We start from the raw sequence: 21483 nt of genomic DNA, 5'->3' as shown, positions 1-21483 counted from the left end.
TGCAAAACAAGTTGTTCTTATCCTGGAGTTGCTAATGAGTCCAGGAAAGAGCCTACAGGTTGGTTTGAAAGTATATGTTGGTGCTTTTTTTTTTTTTAATCAAGCACTTTTAAAAAAATGTCCCTCTCAGATGGGGTTCTTTATGGAGTTTGCAGCTGAAGAATGTCATTAAGTTAAGAAAGGTTGGTTCAGCAGCTTCTGGATGTAGACTTGAAGGGAGATTACTTGACAATGTAGAAGAAAAGAGCTATGGTGTTTGTGAAAGTGTAGGTGGGAAGAAAGGACTTAAGGAGAGGAAGCCCAAAATACTCTGCTGAAAATTTGACCTGGTTTTATTTACCTTGTTTTTTGTTTTCTGCTAGTAGAGCAGTAGAAGCTCTTCTTAAGACTGATAGGATCCCGTAAGTTTTACTTATTCTGGAGGCTAATAAGAGCATTGTATTCTCCAGGTTTCCTGTAGTATTATTAAAAGGTACAGCTTCAAAAGGAGTTCCAAAGCTTACACAGAATACTGTTCAGCTATGTTGCTCTCCATTATTACAGTTATCTCAGGCTGGGAAGAAGCAAAGATGGCAAAACAGCAATACGGCTTCACTGGATTCTTCCTGGAAGATTCCCAAAGACATCACAAGAAAAGGTTTGAAAACATGTTTTGTCTGGCTAACTTACTCTTCTCCCTCCTGTCACCCAGCTGACACCCTCTAAAGAAAGCCAGGGACAGAAGAATTCTGAGCAGAAATGACCATGCAGAATAACATTCCCTGCAAGCACTCCATGAGTGCAGTTTCAGCCCTTGTTTAGCCCTACTTGTGAATAAGCTGACAAGAATGACATGGGACCCAGGGAAGTGGAGAATACCAGCTCACTGCTACTTGGGGTGAAGAACTGTCTGCAACCATAATAGGCATTTGCTATGTCACCTCAACGGTCAGTTTAAAAGCATATGGATTCCTAGGTCTTTGCAACCTGGACATGATTCGTCTGACCACCCTCTTGTAATTAGTGAAGAGGAACAGGCACTTTTAGAATACCAGTCTTTGCATTCTCATGGAGATGTTTAAAGCAAAACAGATGAATCACACTTACAAGTGCCTTTTTTTCTCCATTGACCATAAAGGGAACTTAGACTAGCTGGGATCAAGACATCTACATTGCAACCTTTCGCTGAGATGTATCCCACCCAAGTGATTGTGCTATCTAGTAATGTGCCTGGAAGAGTTTTCTCTTCTCTCCAACCTGTACACGTTCTCTTGCATTCTGTCCACACACATTAGCCATATACTGGGTTTGGGATTTATTAATGCTTTCAAGCATGACTGAGAGAAGACTGAAGTGCAATTGTTTACTACAAGTAAAAAGTTCAAGAAGTGTGCAGAAGTGCCAAGGGTACCTGAAATCTCGGTCCCTAGGAAAAAACCAAAGGGTTCATTTTATGCTCATCCAGCAACTGACTTTTCAAAGTTGAATTAATTCAACCCAAACGGTAACATAACCTGACCACAGTGAACATACTTATAGGGTATCTTTCTTTTAGCAGAGTAGCTAAAAGTGCATTTTTCATGCTGCTCTATTAAAGAGACCATCCCCATGCTCCTGAAGTCATGTGTTTTTATCCGTTCTGATGGCAGGCTTCAGAATTGTCCATCTGCTATGGGAATTTACTGAACATTATTTTTTGAAAGAATCACATAGTATCTTAGTTTTTTAAAAAATAAAAGGGATTGTGATGCTATTACTGGTTTCTCTCCATCCAGTTTAAAAACTAGGGCCTATGCTGTAAATTTATTTGCAAATTGCCATAAATTGAATTACTATAACTGCAGTTCTAGAGGCATTCAATTAAAGTAATACCATTAACTGAACTTATGTGTCAGCCTTTTGCCAGGTTTTGCAAAGATGGTACAAATTAGTTCAGTCAGCTTGGCTTTTACTTATTTTCTTAATTTCTTTGTTTTATTGTAATTTCTGTTTGTTATTATTACTGTAATTAATTGATAAAGGTTTATGGCAAACAATTAATAAAAAGCCATTGACAAGAAAAGCTTGTTTGTGTTTTTCTAATAAGATAACAGCATTTGCTTTCTGATGATTCAAGTGGCAGGTTATGTAAACATTTCTATTTCTGATCCTTCTAAGGCTTTTGTCTCTTGTCTCTTAAGTATTTTGTGGGGGAAAACATGATCATGAAGTCGGCAATCTGCCTAGGATTTCAGAATGGCATGAAAATAAATAATTACACACGATGAAAACATTTAGGATATTACATTGCGATCATTTCATATCACTGGCAGACGCATTTCAGGAAGAAAAACAACATTACGTAAAGTCTAGTGCTACAGTAAACAAGGGGATTTAAAGACTGGTGGATATTGCTGTCTGTTCTCTCCCTAGGATAAGTATCAACTGTAATACTTTAAAATTAGGTTTGGGGTTTTTTTGTGTGTCCACAACAGAGAAATCTGCAGGTGGCTGATAACAGTAAGACTTCATCAGTCTGTAATAGCTCTTATTGGAAAGAGTAACTAGAGGGAATGAAGGACCTAATTTCATAGACGGATTTCCCTCCAAGATCACCTGAATTTGTAAACATCTTACCTCGGTCACCTACCTAATCGTTAGGAGGAACAGAGCTACTCAGTTCCATGTTCCAGGCCTGAATAATACAGTGTCTTTGTAATATTCGTAATTCCCTTCAGAATCCAAATGTAGCTGATATTCCCCTTTACTTATTTATTTTATCCTTGCTCTGACTATAATGCTAATACTCATCTGAGCTTCTTCCCAGAAGGAAAGTTTGAGATATATGCTGCATCAGAGGATGAAGTGAAAATGATCATTAAACGACAAGGTGACCTAATTTAATGTAATTAATCTACCATGTTAAAAATAGCTTAGACATGTCTGGTTTTCAGAAGTGCTACAGTTCCAGAAGGCTAGTAGAAGACAGTGGCATTAGCACTTTCATAAAACAATTCCTATGTCCATATGCATGTGGGAACAGAAGCTTTTGACAGCTCCTATGGAGCTATATATGTTTCTATACTTTTGAATATTTATCTTGCCCTCTGATCTCATAAACTGGATCTACTTAATAAACAAAGCAACCTGAAGACCTTTTTAAACAAAGTTCAAGAGATGTTGTTACATCCATGGTTTTTGTCAGCTCTTGTGCTTAAAACCCTTAAAGTAAGGAGTGCCACTTCCATGCATCTTATTCTAGTGTGAACCTGCTTGTGTATCAAAGGAGTCCCCTTGGCTTCTCCCATTTGGGAAACTACGTGATCACTGGATACTGCTGAATGAGTGATACAAGGTCTGTGATTCACATTGCTCTTAGCCTGAATTAGTGGGAGTTTGGGCAAGAGAAAGTAGAGTGACTGAACACATTTTGTCTTTGAAAGAAACAGAGGAACTGCCTCATCAGTAAGGAGTCATGCAAAAAGCAGGTTATTCCTGACAAGTTGTTTGCCCTAATTTGTGACAAACACGTGAGGACATACAGGTTTTATTTCACGGTGGTGGCTCTTGCAGGCTTTATCTTCAACAATATCACAGAAGATAATAGATATTATACACTATGCTCATGCAAGCTGATACAGTTAGTTTCACCTCAAAGAAAGGCAGGAAGTCTTCAGGGTTGGGCACTTAATGGTGTTACAGGTTTCTGCGGTGTCCCAAGACCATTAGTGCCCCTTTCTTCCATCAGACATTGCTGTGGAGTCTCCCTCCTTGAAGATATTCAAAACCCAGCTGTGAACAACCTGTTCAAGGTGACCCTGCTTTGAGCAGAGGTTTTGGAGTATGTGATCTCCAGAGGTCCCTTCGAATCTCAGTGAATCTGGGATTCTATGAAGCAGTGGTAAATAGTAGATGCATAGAGAAACAGTAGAGGTACGGATTGCTTCTTCCTCTGGTTTGTCCTTCTAGCTTCTGGAGTCTGTAGGTTAAATATTAATCATGTTTAATAGTCATTGATAGATCTTCTATGCATAAATCTGTTTCATTATTTTAAACCTATTTATGCATATAATTTCTCTGGCATGTTGTGATAATGAATGCCACAATTTGATTACGCATAAAATAGTTCACGCAGCCAGGACTATAAAATCAGGCCAGTGAATTCCCCAAAGCACAAAGCTCTTAGCCATTGATATCGGTGGGAAAGTTGCATGGGGATCAGAGGGATAATGTGACTTTCTGTGGTAACTAAACACTTAGGTCCTTATGATATATTCAGTGCCTTTTGTTTATATTTGCAATGCACTCAGAAAATCTGGTCCACTCTAGGCTGCTGCTGTATTTTGTTCACTTTTATCTCTCTGCTCCTTCTTTCCCTTTCCTGGCTTTGAAAGGCTTCTGTCTTTTTTTGGTAACATTTCCCTCCATGGTGCTACTCTCAACTCCTAACGGAGCTGTTTTCACTCCAGTGCCTACCCTATCTGAACCACTGCTGTGACTGCTTCTTCATGAGATAATTTTGAATCCAGATGACTTTTATGTGCTTTAAAGCAGATAATCCAGAAAAGGGGGGCTTATGACTGTGTACTTGGGTAGATGATGTTGGATGAACTTGCCTCATGCTTGTAGGGGTCTCTGCAATCATGAGAGAGGCTAACATGTAAAAAAAAGTGATAGGTGGATTTCTAGAGATCTTTATGTATCTATATCTATGGCTATGTAAATATGTTCTGCCATCTCACACATCTGAAAGACTTTCTATAAATCCATGTGAATTTAAAAGAATACAATGCAAAGACTAGTATTAGATGTCCTGGTTTCGGCTGGGCTGGAGTTAATTTTCTTCCTGGTAGCTGGTATAATACTGTGGTTTGGATTTAGGACGAGAATTATGTTGATAACACAGGGATGTTCTAGTTGTTGCCTGGCAGGGCTTACACAGAGTCAAGGCCTTTTCTGCTTCTCACACCGCCCCACCAGTGAGTAGGCTGGGGGTACACAAAAAGTCGGGAGACGACACAGCCGGGACAGCTGATGCCAGCTGACCAAAGGGATATTCCATACCATATGATGTCATGCTCAGCATATAAAGCTCGGGAAAGAAGAAGGAAGAGGGGGATGTTCGGAGAGATGATGTTTGTCTTCCAAAGTAACCACTATGCGTGATGGAGCCCTGCTTTCCTGGAGATGGCTGAACACCTGCCTGCCCATGGGAGTAGTGAATGAATTCCTTGTTTTGCTTTGCTTGCATGTGCATCTTTTGCTTTACTTATTACACTGTCTTTATCTCAATCCATGAGTTTTCTCACTTCTACTCTTCCGATTCTCTCCCCCATCCCACCGGGGGGGAGTGAGCGAGTGGCTGTGTGGTGCTTAGTTGCCGGCTGGGGTTAAACCATGACATTAGAATATGTTTATACTTTGACAACACTATCTAAGTCATATATTGAGTTATAATCTTAGAAAACTACCCTTAAAGCTTTCCTCAAACAATACAAAATGAATGACTAATGAATTTGCAATAAAGTAAAAAATAAATTGTGCTTTTAAAAATGCTTGAAATGCCATTTAAATTACTAAAGCTGTTTTTTTACTGCTATGGTTACTACTATCAGTACCAAAAATAACAAAGTTTTGTAACTGGTCCTGATCCAGTTGAAGTAAAAGTTGTTTTTGTGTGAAAGAACCTGGTTGAGGATTAACTTGAGTTATATTGGATGCCATCCATATTGTTTTTTAAAACGAGTTACCATTATGAACTGAATTTCTTGCTTTTCTCTTCACTAGATTGGAACATTATAATGTTAGACTACTTAAAATATACAAATCTTATCTCATTTCTCCAAGAACATTTTGGGACAAGTGTTTCCCAAGTACTGTTTTGTGTTTTTGGGTTTTTTTTTTTGTTTGTTTGTTTGTTTTTTTTTTTAATTTAATTAGTTGGGAAGTACTGCAGTTCTTCTCAGGTAATTTTGATATTACCTGAATTTTAGAAAAAATTTAGAAAAATAAGAAACAAAGGTGTGAAATAGAGCAAGACAGAGAAATTATGGTAGAAAGGCTAGATTCTGAATAAGTTCAATTTATTATGTGGGATGTGCATGGCTGGCTATGGAAGTTAAATCTACTCATTTGATCTTGTCCTGGTTTTGGCTGAGATAAAGTTCATTTTCTTCCTAGCAGCTGGTATAGTGCTGTGTTTTGGATTTAGGATGAGAATAATGTTGATAACACACTGATGTTTTAGTTGTTGCTGAGCAGTGCTTGCACTAAGACAAGGACTTCTCAGCTTCTCACACTGCCCTGCCAGGTGCACAAGAAGCCGGGAGGGGACACAGCCAGGAGAGCTGACCCAAACTGGCCAGAGGGAAAGTCTATACCGTATGATGTCACGCTGAAAGAAAAGCGGGGGTGCGGGGCTGCTGCTTGGAAAAATTGCCTGGGCATCGGTCAGCGGTGGTGAGCAATTAATTGTGCATCACTTGTTCTGTATATTCTTTTATCATTATTGTTTTCTTCCTTTTCTGTCCTATTAAATTGTTTTTATCTCAACCCACGAGTTTTACCTTTTCTCCGATTCTCTCCCCCATCCCACTGCGGGGGAGTGAGCGAGCAGCTGTGTGGTGCTTAGTTGCTGGCTGGAGTTAAATCATGACAGCCTTTAGCTCGGGCACAGTTCTTTAGCCACAGCTCTCGTGGGCCTGTGTGGTTCAGGCCATTTTGCTTTGTATGAAATTGTACGTTTCCCTATCTGCCCCCACCTGATTGTCTCAGCTGGCTGTTTATAGTGCCCTGAGTTGGGCTGCAGGTGTGATACCAGACCTACTTCACCTCCCTCCTTGTTATATCCAGATCTGCTAGTTCTACTCGCTTTGAGGCCAATGGAAAGAAAGGCAGAAGGGCTTGCCTGTGTGAGAAAGTTACTCTAGAATAAGATTGAGCATGTGTTAAAACACTGCACTTCAACATTAATACAGTCCACTCATGACATGAAAATGTCCTTAGAGGCAGCTTTGGAGAAAGAGGTTTAACTAGCATAAACTACAGAATCAGAGGAACTGGGATTAGGGAAGTTTCCTGAGAAAAGCTTTGCCTGCCTTTCATTGACAAGGGGGTGAGGTGTCTGTACAACAGCCAAAACCAGACGCAGGGGTGGTAACACAATGTCCTGGTGAGCCACAGAGCACTAAGAGCATTACTTCCACCACGCTTTCTGCTCCCCCAGCCCCTTCATGAGTCTGCTGAGCTGTAAATTAGAAAGATGAAGAGTGTGCAGGGAGCACAGCTTTCCCATGTGTCATGGAGTTCAAGCAGACGGATATTTCCAGCACAGGGTACACGGGAGGGCTGGAGTAACTATACTGCTGTGTCTATATGGAGAGGGTCAGAAAGCATCTCTCAGCATCTCCACTGCGACAGCCTTCCCCGTGGGAGCTCTGCTGCTTGGACTGAGTGCGAAGGCTGGCCTGCTGTGATGGAGAGAAGGGGAGAGCACACACAGGTCCAACAACATGCTAGCACCCACTGTCAGAGCGGATAGGGCTCACACAGGAGGTACTTGGTGTGCTCTTGTAGTTCTGGAAGGTGTACTGCATACCCTAAGAATTCTGGAAAAGACCCTTGTGAAGAGAAGGCTTCTTAGGCTGACTAGGAGGTAGAATAGGTTAGGAGGGACCAGCACTGAGAATTAACCCACTTTTTTTTCTTTAACAGCTTTGTTTTAAAAAATTGTGAAAAGGCATTCCAGTACATCTCTGTGGAGAAACAAAAGTCAGAAGCTTTTGAATGATTGCCCCTTTGACAATCTTTCCTCTGGGAGCTGGTTTTAACACTCTTATGTTGCTGTACACTATGGCAGAGGGCTTACAGCACTCAGCTCATTGCAGGAGTGGGAAACAACTCACAAGGAGATGGATTTTTATAAATGCATTCTCTCACTTATAAATATACATTAAAAATGTAGCAGCTAGCAAAATCTAATCTAATCTAATCTTTAACATGGATTTTTCATTTAAAAAATGGGAGGAAGAATATTACCTTTACTGTGACAATATCAAGCATGCAAGGATGGACTGGGTACGGAGAAGACCACTGTTACTGCCAAAAAGTTTTGGATTAATTTTTCTTGTTCTACTAAAAGATTTCCTATATTTTATTTTCTATGATATCTTTTTTCATCTTACATAACTCATGTGAAACTGTTTTATTCATGGTAAAAGATGAACACAGGGCTGAGAGAGAGAAGGCTCAGGAAGAAAAGTAAATAAACAGAAGATTCAGTATAAATCCCTGTAATGTCAGGCAGGCAACATTAAGTAGTAACTGTAGAAGCATAAAGAAATTAATTCCAAATGGAGTAGCATGCTTTTTACTGTAGGAAGGTGAAAAAGTTCTCGAAACATTGGGTTTGCCAGAGGCTACCAGCCACTCAGGAACTGCCCTTTAGAAAAGTGTGCAATGCACAAAGATACACAAAATATTGTCAGATCAAGGAGGTAGAGAAGACAATCCACTGGGAGCAGATTCTTGTCCTACTGATGTCAAGTTGCCTCTCTGTAAGCCAGCAGGGGATTTGCCTCCAGCAGTTTAACTATAGCTGTCCCCAGCAGATTTGTGAAGAGCATTGGATTCGTGTGCATAGTTAGATATCTTACAGTAGCCTTCTCAGTGGGCTACTGTCTGTGGTTTCACTACTCTTGCAATCTTAACATGCAACATTCTGAAAGCGTTCCCCATACACTTGAGAATTTAGAACAAAATCTTTTATCAAAATGATAAATTTGGTAATGAGCTGGTTGAATGTCATCATCCACGCTGAAGACAGTCTAACGAGTGTTTTACTGAATGCATACACAACTGCACAAAGCTGAGCAATGATATTTGATCATGTTAGCAAGAGCTCACTGTTAGCTGTGCAGTGGTCAAACACTAAACTGGATCTGCAGTTTTGCCATTTGGTATGAGAGATGGTTCCTCCCAGGGTGCTGGAATGGGTATCTTAAAAATGGTGAGAGAGGTGAACAGTGTGGGCAATAGAAAATGGATGAGGAAAAAAAAAATCTTTATGCACAGCTATTCTCTTCATCATTTAAAATGTTTAAAAAACTCTGCGTGGAAGGCATTGTATGTTCCCGTCTCTTCTTTTTACTAACAAGTGATAAAGGGGTTTCTGAAGAGGCTGCTAGAACTGTGTGAGGATACATATCTGCCAGTGATCCAAATGCTTCAAAATGATACCATTAAGATCAAATGGCTAATATGTTGGGAAATTATTTATTAAAGTATTTTTATAAATATTGTACTTACCAGTTCTTTGTATTTTTATTTCTGTGTTCATCACTTCATATTGAATTGCAGATATCAGTAACAGTCTTTTTAAAGAAAAGAATTTTAGAGTCAAAGATTATGATATTATACAAGATAAAGAATAGGTAATGCTTACATCTTGGTATCATGCTAATAATGTAAGGCATCATCTATCAGAACCACCATTTCTTCCACACAGAACTAATTTGAACAGATCAGGCTCATTATACAAGAGAAATGCACTTTATTTAAGGAACAAGGAGAATTTACTGCCCACAGTTCTTGCTTTTCTGGTGGTGAGATCTTAGTGTGCCTGAACTCCAGTATCTGTGCATCCTGCTGAGCTGCTTCCAGCTGTTGGACAGGTGAGGTTTTATATCAGACCAGGATTGGTCTGATTGGTTGCAGTTTCTTCCTCTTCTTATTTGCTCCATTGCCTCATCTGAAAATGGACATTTTCTTCATACTTGTTCTCTGTACATGATGTCACTGCTTATATTCTATTGCTAGTGGTTAACATCAACAGAGAAATCATGTTTGAGTAGTTGCATGCGGGAAATACACTTCCAGTATGTGATTTTCTTTAAATGGTGAAAAGCCACACATTTTTGTGTCTTGTAACTTTTGTTATCAGTTATGGTGGCCATGATTTAAACACGTGCTGAACTAAAGAAGCTAGTTATTTATGAAAAAATCACTCTTACTGTTCTTCACTGTCTTTTGTGCTAGCTGTTAATTGCCATGAGTGTTAATAGCCTTTAAAACTGCATCTAGTTTTGCTTTAAAGACTGTAAATTAAAGAAAACTCATCACATTTATAAGAAAGTTGTTAAATTCCTTGTTAACTATTTCCACCTATTTTTAGGCCAAAGTCTCCAGTTTACATATCTGAATCTCATAACATCTTTTCTCTGCTAGCTTAAAAGATCCATCTTCTTTTAGAAATTTCTCTGCTGTGTAGGTATCTAGAGATTGATCAAGCTCTGTGTTGGCCTTCCATTAGAGAAACTTTGATAACAAAGCTGTATGTGGATGTGCCACTGTTGCCTGAACAGCTTTCTGAACCTTTGTCTGTGTGACATGAAGACCACACAAAATGCTATGTACCAAATGATTACCGCTTCACCACTTCTACTGCACAGTGTCTGTTAATGCACTGTAAGGTTGCGTTTTTGCTCTCAGCTAAAATTAAATCATTCTCATCTCATACTCAGTTGGTTGCCCTGTCACACCCCTGTCATTTTCTCTGCTTTCTAAAGTAGAGTTTCTCATCTGCCAAATTACACAAATTTGTTTTTTCACTCAAGTTTGCAGACACATGAGTTTGTCAAAGCTATGTTTGTATTTATGTATTTATGTATGTATGTATTTATTTAATTATGCCTTTGAAAAGGTATTTGAAGGAAAAATACCATTATGAGGGTATGAACATCGTTACGAGAGTATGGGGGGAATCAACCAGAGATCTAAAATTTAAGTGCTCCCTTATTATTCCTTCTTCTTGTACTACAGGTTCTGAATCTAATAATGTGATGTGCCAAAGGCAAACAAATAGAGATAAGTAGCCAGAGATTGTGTTAGCTTCATTAAGAGGTTTTGCATGTGTACCAAAAAGTGGTATGACAGAGGGTCTTAGCAGTATAGCTCCTCTAACTGTCCGTGTGCCCATATCTGTCTGATATTTTCAACAAAGTATTCTGAGCAAAAAGGCTAAAGTTTCTGTGCTGGTTGTGCTGAAGAGTATGCATCAATATTTTGGGGGTTGATTCTTTCTTTTCAGTTTGCTCCTTTCATTTTCTGCTTACCAGTTTGTACCACTCTGCAAGTCTAGTTCAAATTTTCAGGGTCATTTACAGAGGTACCAAACACCAGGGAGAGTGTCAGTTCTGGTTTACATCTGAGAAAAGCCCCAGACATTGTACTGTCTGAAATATTAGAGAAAGTCTGAGTTGATTTCTTCTTAAAATATAATAACCTTTACAACTATTACAATGTCCAAGATAACTTACTTAGGGAAATGTTCCCCACAGAAATTCAGAAATCATTATTGGCTCCATCCCTCTGCTGTATGCCTCTTTTAATTTTTTTTATTTATTTATTTTTAATTTTACAGTTCTGTTAATGTAAGTGAAGTCAAACTGGTATAAAACTGATGCGAGGGAATGGAAGACCGGATCCCATCTGAGTGCACTGGTGTATTGTGGCTGGAGTACTCTGTTCCAACATTTAGAGAAGATAATGTAACTGTGAAAATGTTCATTATCAAGATCTGAATGTCATCATCCTTTGACTTCAGAGTTCTGTAGAGATTGGTAACTATAAAAAAAGCTGTTGTGGTTTCCTTCCCCATTTGTCTTCTGAGCAGAGTTTCTGCTGCTTTGGGAACAGCACTGACATTTATTTGATAACCTAGTGCTAGGCACAAAATCACATCCTGAAACATAGAGAAACTTGTTGAGACATGCTGGCAGCTAGATACTTTCAACTATGCTGCTTTTCAGATCTCTGTAGGCAGATGTTTTGTAGAAAATGGGTATCATGGAAGAGATGTGAGCAATATGGATAATACTGACTTCCTGATGCTCATGAAATTCTTGACTTCTGATAGATTCTGCACTGAGCCTAGGCAGGAGTGAATATGAGAAGGATGATGGGTTCTTTATATCAGTCGCTTGTAGGCAAGCGACTGACTTGCACAGCCTCTAGAAAAACTGCTGTATTGCAAATGCTAATGCAGTCTGTGACCTTTGCATAATAAGAACATTGATAATGGATTTTCCAATGGTGCACTCATTAATAAAGCGTAGGGAATGGGGCTGGTACGATGGGTGTGAGGCAGATAGAATTAGTCAGTATCTTTAATCATCTCTTCTTGATGACTGAACTGCTTCACACATATTTATTTGGAGGCATGGGCTGGAATTATATGTTAGACCTCTACAACCTCATTAATATCCAAGTAAAGATTAATATGCTTTTCAAGATGATGCTAAACACCTTTCTACCTGGTCTGATGTCTGAGAGGCCACAGGTCCTGAAGTCTAACACAGATAGGATATACTTACTTATTAGGGTATCCAGTTTCCTATGAGTCTGAAGGGTTATGCCTTATAGAATTTATAGAGTTCTGTCCAATTTTAGAAGTCACTGGCAACAAAGTCCACTTAGAGCAGGACATGAATTAATTAATTTTTATTGAAGTGTTCTGCTAATTTGTTCTGAATCATCCCAACAAAAAGCAGAATATTGACTCTGTGTTCACCTGGCAAGGAAGCCACTCTGCTGCTGGGAACAGCTCTGGTATGCTTACCAGGAAAAAGGTAAAACATGCTCCTACAGGAATGTGGGAGACAGCATGTATTTAGGCACGACTTAGAAGCATTAGCAGTATGTTAGTACTCTATATACTCTGTACAACAGAATCCTTCCCTGGCTGACTTAACCTGGAGAGGAGCACTGGGCCATGCAAGGTTTGAGAAGGATCCAAAAAATAAGGCAGTAAATGAAGGAAACACATTCTGTGATCATATGCAATTATCCTTTATTTAGATGAGAATGAGGCCATCGCTAGAGGCATTGTAAATCCCACTGGTATCATAGAAATAGCCCAAGAAAGTAAATATTAATCTGTAAAGCACCGAAGAGGCCATTTATTCCACCTATATAAATGAGAAGGCTGAACTCGGGCACACTGCTTTTGTTAAAAGACATTTGATACTGTTTTTGAAATTTTGAGATCCTTGGTAGAGAGTTCTCTGGTCTCATAGTCACTTCATTTCTTACTTTGCTACAGATTTATTTTGGTGACTCTTTAGTGGTACAGGCTTTACAGTCACTCAGATGTTTCCTGGAAGAGGTTAGTTTTAGACCAAAATTAAGTTCAGGAGTGGATTGAGTAATTATCTGAGACTGGGGATGTTGATAGTGATCTCTTTGTTGACAATGTGGAAAGGTGTAATTATTATTTTTAGAATTAGTTTAGATACTGTCAATTTGTTGCCAGTGTGGCATATACAGTATGTTTTAACGAAATAAATGTTGCCATGGACACATATTAAAAATATGTATTACCTGTCAACCCTCTAAAGACTGAAATGCGATATGTAATCAGGAAAAAGGTCCAAAGTAAAGAACAAAGAACTGCACAAGGGATTTCAGATGGTGCAGAATCTGCTCTGAATTTCTCCAAGTAACAGCTATTACTTCAGCTTCACGTTTCAATTACCTGTAAGAGGGGGAGAAGTAAGATTGTTGAAAATCTGTATTTTTGGGAAATAAAACTGTCAAAAAGTAAAAAGACTAAAATGATGAATGGGAGGCTTGTTTTCTACTAACCGTGTTGGTTATGCGCTCCCATGTCCCATTCCCTGAGCATCCATAGTACCTTACTCTGGGAGTGTACTTGACAAGATCATGAGCTGTTTACTTTCAATGCCAGATCCAAAACACCCAGGCTTGCCCTTCAGCCCATGTATGCACCCTTCAGCCAGTGTGTACGTATGGCACATCCCCTGGCTCCGATATCACCAGTGGGATATCTGAGGTGGAGCTGCTGCATGGCCCAAATGAGCCTAGTGACCAGCCAAATCAGAGCCCAGGGTGGTCCCAGCACGTTTGGATAGCCTTTGCCAGTACTGTGCATATTTAGATGAAATAGTTTTGTCTTTCAGCTTCTACTGTATGTAGTTGCAACCAGTGTGTGCTTAGGTCTTCTGGCCCTTTCTCATCAGACAGCAAAAGTTGTCCCAGCCAGCTACTGCATTGCAAAGAAGCACCAGCATCAGCCTCACCTCATGTACGTGTACAAACACTCAGATAGCATTCCAGGAAGAGGAGCCAGAGGAGCTGTCTCCCTCTGGACCCAAAGCGTTCTCGTGCTTCCCCATTGCTGCAGCCCTGCCCTGCCTCTTCTTCTGCAACCCGAGCTACATTTCCAGATGCTGCCGAAGGAAAGGATAGTGCATGGCCCCATGTCACCCACCCAGCCCTGCCTGAGGTCCCAGACTTAGGTCTGGTACTACCTGTTGTGGTGCGTAAGTACTCAGCAGGAATTTGGTACAGCGTGCCCTGGCCTTTGACGAGTCATCCTTGGGGATGGACAGCACAGGAGTTAGGACTGCCGGAGTCAGTGCACCTCCTCTTGTCACCTGTAATGACACTAAACCCCAAATGCCCTGTCCTGGGTCCGTTTACATTCACACTTGGGTTTCTGTGCTGAAGAGAGAGAAAAAGGCGGGTCTGGGTGTTCTTCAGATCAACACCTTAAGGAGGTGGGAACTCGTGTTACTTCTGCCATGATGTTCTTGAGAGGAAGGAAGCTAATAAGATTTTTTGGGGCACCTAATCAGATGTATACTTGAGGAAAAAAAATACCGAGTCCATCCAAACCAAAGACTTTCTACCTCCAAAGCCAGCTACCCATAGCTGCAGTCCTGAGAGGGCTTTGGGACTCACATCTTTCAGGTCATGCCTGGGCAATGGTGGCATCTGGGAACAGGCCCAGGCTCCTCAGGGAAGATTTGGGGCTACTGTTTCATGTTGAAGTTTTGGATTTATAGGGTGCTGGCCTTCCTTTTTCTGTCTCAGTTGGGTGAGTTGCTGGGGTAGGCACTCCTCTCTCCAGATTTCGGCAAGCAGCTTTTTGGTCATATCTGCGCTTTACGAAGTCTATCAGAGGATCCTGAAGGGTATGAGATGGAGGGTGGCAACCTTCCGTCCATGAGGCAGCCTTTGCAAGGGGACTGACAGACATGTCAAAATCTGAAAGAAGATCATGAAATCAAGAAAACCAGCTGGCCATTTAAATTTTTTATATACTTACTGCTGGCACATGCACTTCCCTTCTGTCATTAAACGTATTTAAATTCTCCCTAGCATGACTGTCGGGACATAATCCAGTCCCCCTGTCCAGTGCAACTTTCAGGCAACATTTCTCGCCGATGTCCTCTACTAAGTATGTAGCACCGACTGGTTCTTCAGCACATCTCACATGAAGACTTTCCTGAAGTGTTTAGGGAAATACAAGCTGGAAGGCTCTCTTAACCCTACCAGCAGGCTCCCTTCTCCCTGGAGAAAGTCAATTGCTGTTAACTTCACCTGAAGCCCTGGCCTCTGCAGCACCTCTGTGGTACTCTTGTGGTCCTCTCTGTCCTTATGCTTCTCTGAAACATTGAGATACGGTATTGGGAGCATCTTCTTGTCTAGTTAAGGTCCTGGCAGCCTGCACAATAAATCTACATGAATCAGGTTTTTGTGTGCTTATTTGGTGGTAAAGGGGAGATGTGTTCAGTCACCCCCTATTCTTGCATCTTTTGCTTAAGTTTTACTTGTGGCATCCCAAAGTGTCAAATTAAGACACTGCTTTGCATTAGAGAGAAACAAGAGAAAATCATACAGTTCATTATGAACCAGTCTAACTGTGTTTAGGAGAAATCACACTGTTCAGAATGAGACCACCTGATTATTTGTGAAATAATAGAATATACTGTGTTCCAGGGAACTGAGTGGATATAATGATCAGATTGAAGCTCTGGTACATAGTGTGCTGAAAAACACTTGTTCTTACTTCATTATTTTCTAAAGCAATTCAAGTTCTTCCTCCACTTGCATTTAGAGGCCTCTGGCTTTTTTTTCAAGAAGGGCCATTCCCATTTATTCAAAAGGGAATTTTGCCTAACTTAAGATTGCAATTTCAGGGTGGGTGTTTATAATTCTCACAGATGTCTTTACCACGCACAGGGACTGGAAATTACAGTGACACAACCTCTGGGAAATGACATGAGCTATATTAACCATAGAAAAACGTCTCTTAGAAATTAGACAGTAGGAAAAAAAACAGTGAGAAACTGTACTGTCAGGAGCAAATGTGAACTGGCATAAAAACAAATCATGTCATGCATCTTCCTTTCTAAGCTTGTATATACACAAAAAGCTCTGCTAGGTTAAAAAGATTTGTGGTAAGACTCAAATCATTATCTCACCAGTCACTAGGACTGGAAGTGTTCCTGTTACACTGCTTACTGGATTTGAAGTATTATGTTACAATAGTAGGAAGAACAAATTTTCTTATATAAACTGTAAGAGATGAAAGAATAAAAATAATATTCATAGTAGGCCCATGAAGCCTTGCTAACCCTAAGAGGGGTCAACAGCAGATGCTTAGGTAAGAATGTAAGAAATGAGCAGCATTTAGTGATGCTTTTTCCTACCATTTTGGTATGGAGGAGTAAGAATTTCCTGAAGTATTGAAGGTGTAGTTGCCTGTACAGTGACCTGTGATACATTTTTGTCTTCCAGTACTTTCAAAGTAATGTTTTGTATTTCTTACAATGCTATCAAGTTATTTCATGGAATTATCCCATGGCCTCATTCCTGAGTGGCAATTGCCAGCTCGGAGCCCAGCATCATAAACATGCAGTTATGATTTTCATCCTCTGTATCATTTTAGATTTACCTGTACCGAACTTGACCTCTCATTTTCTCTCTCAGGCACTTAGTGATAAGACCCTTCTTCATTTCTGCAGTCAGCTGGCATCTCTATTATCTTGCACAGCTGGGTATTGTTAACAAATGTTGACAACCCTTATGCATATTATCTGTCTCTTTATAGATATGGTGAACAGTGTGGCCCCAAGCAGAGCTTCATAGTGACCTCCCACAACACGAAAACTGAGTAAAGTATTCTTACCCTTGGTTTTCTAGCCATGTAGTCATGTGAGGACCTTTCCTCTTGTCCATTTTAGTTTACTTCTTCAAGAGTGTCTCACAGTAAGCCCTGCAGATGCGTTTTGGAAATGAAAGTAGATTATATTGCATGCATCTTCTTTGTCCACAGATTTATTAAAAGTGTAATCAGAGAATTCCAGCAGATTTGTGACGCTTGACCTCTGCAAAGGCTGTGTTGATCTTCCCCACTTTGTACCTGCTAATTCTATTCCTTAGAAGAGTTGCTACCAGTTTCCCCAATGTAGATGTTGAGGTTATGTTCTTATAGTTCCTCAAGTCTCTTTTGAAGCCCTTGTAAAAACCGTTGCCACTTTTCTGGTCATGAAGCAGTTTTAAGGGATTTAGTGGTTTGGATTTTTTATCCTTGAGAGTACCTTTAGAAATCATGAGTTCCTACCATCTTGTCCCACCCATTTGTTACCGCTCTTTCTTTTTTTCTCTCCATAATGACTTCTCTTGACACCATGAGTTGAGACAGATCTTGCATGTGCTTACCATAAAACAATGTTCTGATAGGTACCAGCGTATCCTCTTTTTTATTTTTTTCCACAGCAAATGCATTTACAAGATACACTTAGTCTTTCAGCTATGGCTTCATTTTTTTCTGGGCCTTTGTGTTGTAGCTTCATCATCTATTGTCTCTGCAGGGTCTCTGATATATTTCTTGCTCTTACTGTGTTTGAAAATTTATAAAGTTTTTATTCCTTACCATGTTTCAGTTCCAGTTATTTGGCTTCTTCTCTCTGCTTACCTGAACTCTGACAAAATATTGCAGCTATCATCACAAGAACTGTTGTTTGTGGAAATGTATGGATTTCATTCTTTTCTCATTTACAACAACTAAGAACAACACTAAGATCAGTAGAGTTAATCAGTGATCTGTTTAGAGGAAGACAAGAGTTACAAACCTTGAGTTTGCCAAAGCGTGTCTGTGACCTCTAGATCCAAGAATCGCACATCTGTTGGTCTGGCAACCCTGGGATGTGGTCCTACCTCAGCCTCTAATAAAGAAATAAAGATACATAAAATTTCAGCCTAATGCCCTTTTTGATCCCCTTTCAGAGCGTAGCAAATGTCTGACACATGTTCAAGGCTACAGTACAAGACTTGCGTCTCTAAGACTTTGTACCCAATTGATTACTTGCCCCCCCAGCCCCTGAAACCAAGTGAGGGGACCATGCAGCCTTTAGCAAAGAAACTATGATCAGGAGCATTTGAAATTTTAGGCTTGTTATTCTTGCTTTCAGCTAGAGGAATACTGGAAAGAATAACGTTACTGAAAACAACATGAATGTATCCCTATACAGCACGGAATGTATGTAGTGAAAAGTCTTCCTATTCTTCAGGCAATACTGGCATTTCAGGCTTTCCCTTTGTATGGCACATCCATGAACATGATACTGAACTGTCTAATGTAGTTTGAAAGGCTGAGGCACCCGTTCGTTGTTTATATGGTTTTACTGCAAGCCCAGCAGTTCAACAGAGTATATTAAATTTAAAATATCAAAATGGAAAGATTTGAGGAACCTCTTTGTTCCCTATCTCACCTTTCAGACCTCTGGCACTATTCCATCTATTCTGGATCAGAGATGGAATAATTTAAATGAGGAAAATGTGAGTATATAATATACCCTGTGTGGACATAAACAGAATTCAGAAATAAAATTTATGAAACTTCTCAGACTCTATCACTTGCAAAATTTACAATTAGTGAGGCAAAACAAGCAAAATTGTACCTCTTTTGCAAAGAGTGAGAGCAGATTGCTTTTGAGCAGACTGGTTTCTAGGATCGTCTCAGATGAGTGACAGCGAGCTCTGATGTTTGAACTACAGTGAAGGAAACAAAAAGAAATCCTCTCCCCCCTCCAATTTTTTAAACTAATTTGGGAAAATTTTCTGCCTCCACACTATAGAAAGAAAGTGGGTGTAAGTGAGAGATAAGTAGAGGATACCTGTCATATGGCTTTATTAAAATGTAATATCATAGTATCAATTTATAGGAACAATAATTGTCATACATAATTGTACTAATGCGGTATCTGCTTATAAGAAATGCTGCCTTTGATTAAATTCTTCAGAATTACATGCCTATGAAAGATGCAGAAGGTGACGTATTTAATCTCAGCACCAAGGACATGCATCTTTGCTGCTTTGCATGGCTGTTTCAGAGATACATTATCTCAGCTGTATACCTAGGGGTCTGGCTTTGTTCCCACTTCCATCTCTGACTGTTCACCAAAACACAAAGGAGACCTTTCCTGTTTCCTTTATTTAGCTGACAACTACAGGAATATCTCCTTCCCTGAAGGAATCTGATTGTGACCTTGGGCTGTGTAGCTTGCTGGAGACTTCTCTTTATGCAGCAGAAGTCCCATTACATTTTCTCACTAACCAGAAGAACTGTTAAATTGGAAGTACTCAGAACAGTTGGGATGCTGTTCATGATGGGTGAGTAGGTTCCCACTATGAAAAAGAAAGGTCCCATTACTAGTGTAGCTCCACACTGGAACCTTGTTCAGAAATGCCGGAGAAGTAACTGCAGAGCCACGGTGTCGTCTTAACTTTAGCAAAAAAGGAAGGGCTACAACTTTCCTTTTTCTGAGAGTCAGCTATATAATAGAGAATAGTCAAAACTTCTCTGAAGTAAGCAACAACTGAGATATACATATAACAAGGGTCATCCTAAATGCTCAGGTGATACGAAGAAATGCTTTGTGGGAATGAGAACTATTAGGTTACATAGTAACTTCTGAAAGGAAGCAGGAGGAACACTGAGACCTGCAACATCATTGACAATTGGCAGGCTATAAAATGTACTGGAACTGTCAATAAGAACATGTGAATACAATTATGTAGTTACAAGGAGGCAAACTTAATTGCCCACTTAGAGTTCTCCCTCTCTGACTTCAGTGATTCTTGCCTAAGTTATTACTGTTATTCATGACCTCAAGATTCGTTCAGAAACTGAAAATAGGTCACGTCAAGACAGAGGATGAGGAGAAATTGATGGCAATATGAGGACAAGATTTTTTTTAAGAAGTGGGTAAAGCTTGCTCCAGTCTCATTCGACTGTTAGCAGATGGCAATGCACTCCCATTCTTGGCAAATTATTTTAGCAGGCTCTCTGAGCAAATGCATATGGGGGCAGAAGTTATGATGCAGTTCTAAAGTGGAAAAATAACTCATAACTCAGGCTTTATATATTTGAAACTATTATGAGCAGCTGTGAAAACACATATTTATTTTGACTATTTGCCTTAGCTTCAAAATTTGTAATTGGAGTGAGAAATCACAGTGTGTTCCCTTTCTATTTCCGTTTTTACAGATTTGTGTGCAGGGCTTCTTTACACGTGAGGATTCCGGAGCTATAAATAATGCAATAAAAGTCTGATCCAGATGTCACTGAAATTGGCAAGTGGCTTTCCATGGGCTTTATGGAGCTTTCTGATGGACCTTCTCTAGCTTTGGATCAAGGCAGATGCTTTACTGTTTTCACATCTACATGAAAAACTTTGCCTATTTTGAGGGTCTTGTTTAGAAGTTGGGGCAAGACTTATGTCACTTTCAGGCTCTGACATGCCTGAGAAAGTTGCACATCTGCAACTTTGCAGAGTTGCAACTCTGTCTACCGGGGTTTAAACTGAAGTAGAAATGATGGCATGAGGGGCCTAATGCCTGGCCTGAAAGGGGTTTTAGGAAGGTGCTGAGCTCTTGGACTGTGCTGCTGTGAGCATGCACCAAAACATAGGGTGCCAAGAGAACTTGGGGTCCCACCCATGCAACTGGGGAGTTTTGGCAGTGATAGACTAGAGCTTTCTGACTTGGTTCTTGGTTTTGGAGACATAAGCTTCTTCCACGATCCCAGTGTGAACACTTCTGCATCTTGCTATTTTTATATTTCCCGCATATAGTCTACCATCTGCTTCACACACTTTGTTTAGCAACTGAACGAAAGAGTTGTTTTAAAACCCGAAGTGGGACTGTACAGTGATTCATGACCAGGTATAACAGGAATAGCTCATTCTCAACTCATTTGAGAGTTTCTTTAAATTTTGAGAGTATCTTTCCAGAAAGTACAGGAACCTGCAAATTCGGATCATCGGAAGAAAAACCAAGGAACCATAGATGAAAATGTGATGATGAAGACTTTAGAAGACATCTAAGTGACTTCATCACCTATGAATGAGAAGAGGAAAGCTGTCTTCTGCCACTACTTCCTGGGACCTTACAGAGAGCTCCACGGAGTGAAAGCCAATAGAAGGGTCTGCTTGGAAACACTTGCTATTGCTGGAGTGATTGACCCTTCCAGTGGTGTGGGGTTTCCCACTGAGTGCTCAACAACTGTAGGCTTCACTCAGTTTTTCTGGTCCTTTTCCTGGGTAGGAAGATCTCTCTTTTATAGAGGGAAACACACTCTGTGGTATCCATGACTATGAGATGCTAATCTCTGTAATTATAAACCATGGTGAATCACTATGTACATTTTGCCACTCA

This window comes from Gavia stellata, chromosome 1 (genome assembly GCF_030936135.1).
Source record: "Gavia stellata isolate bGavSte3 chromosome 1, bGavSte3.hap2, whole genome shotgun sequence".
In the NCBI taxonomy this organism is placed as follows: domain Eukaryota; kingdom Metazoa; phylum Chordata; class Aves; order Gaviiformes; family Gaviidae; genus Gavia; species Gavia stellata.
This window is presented reverse-complemented; position numbering follows the sequence as displayed.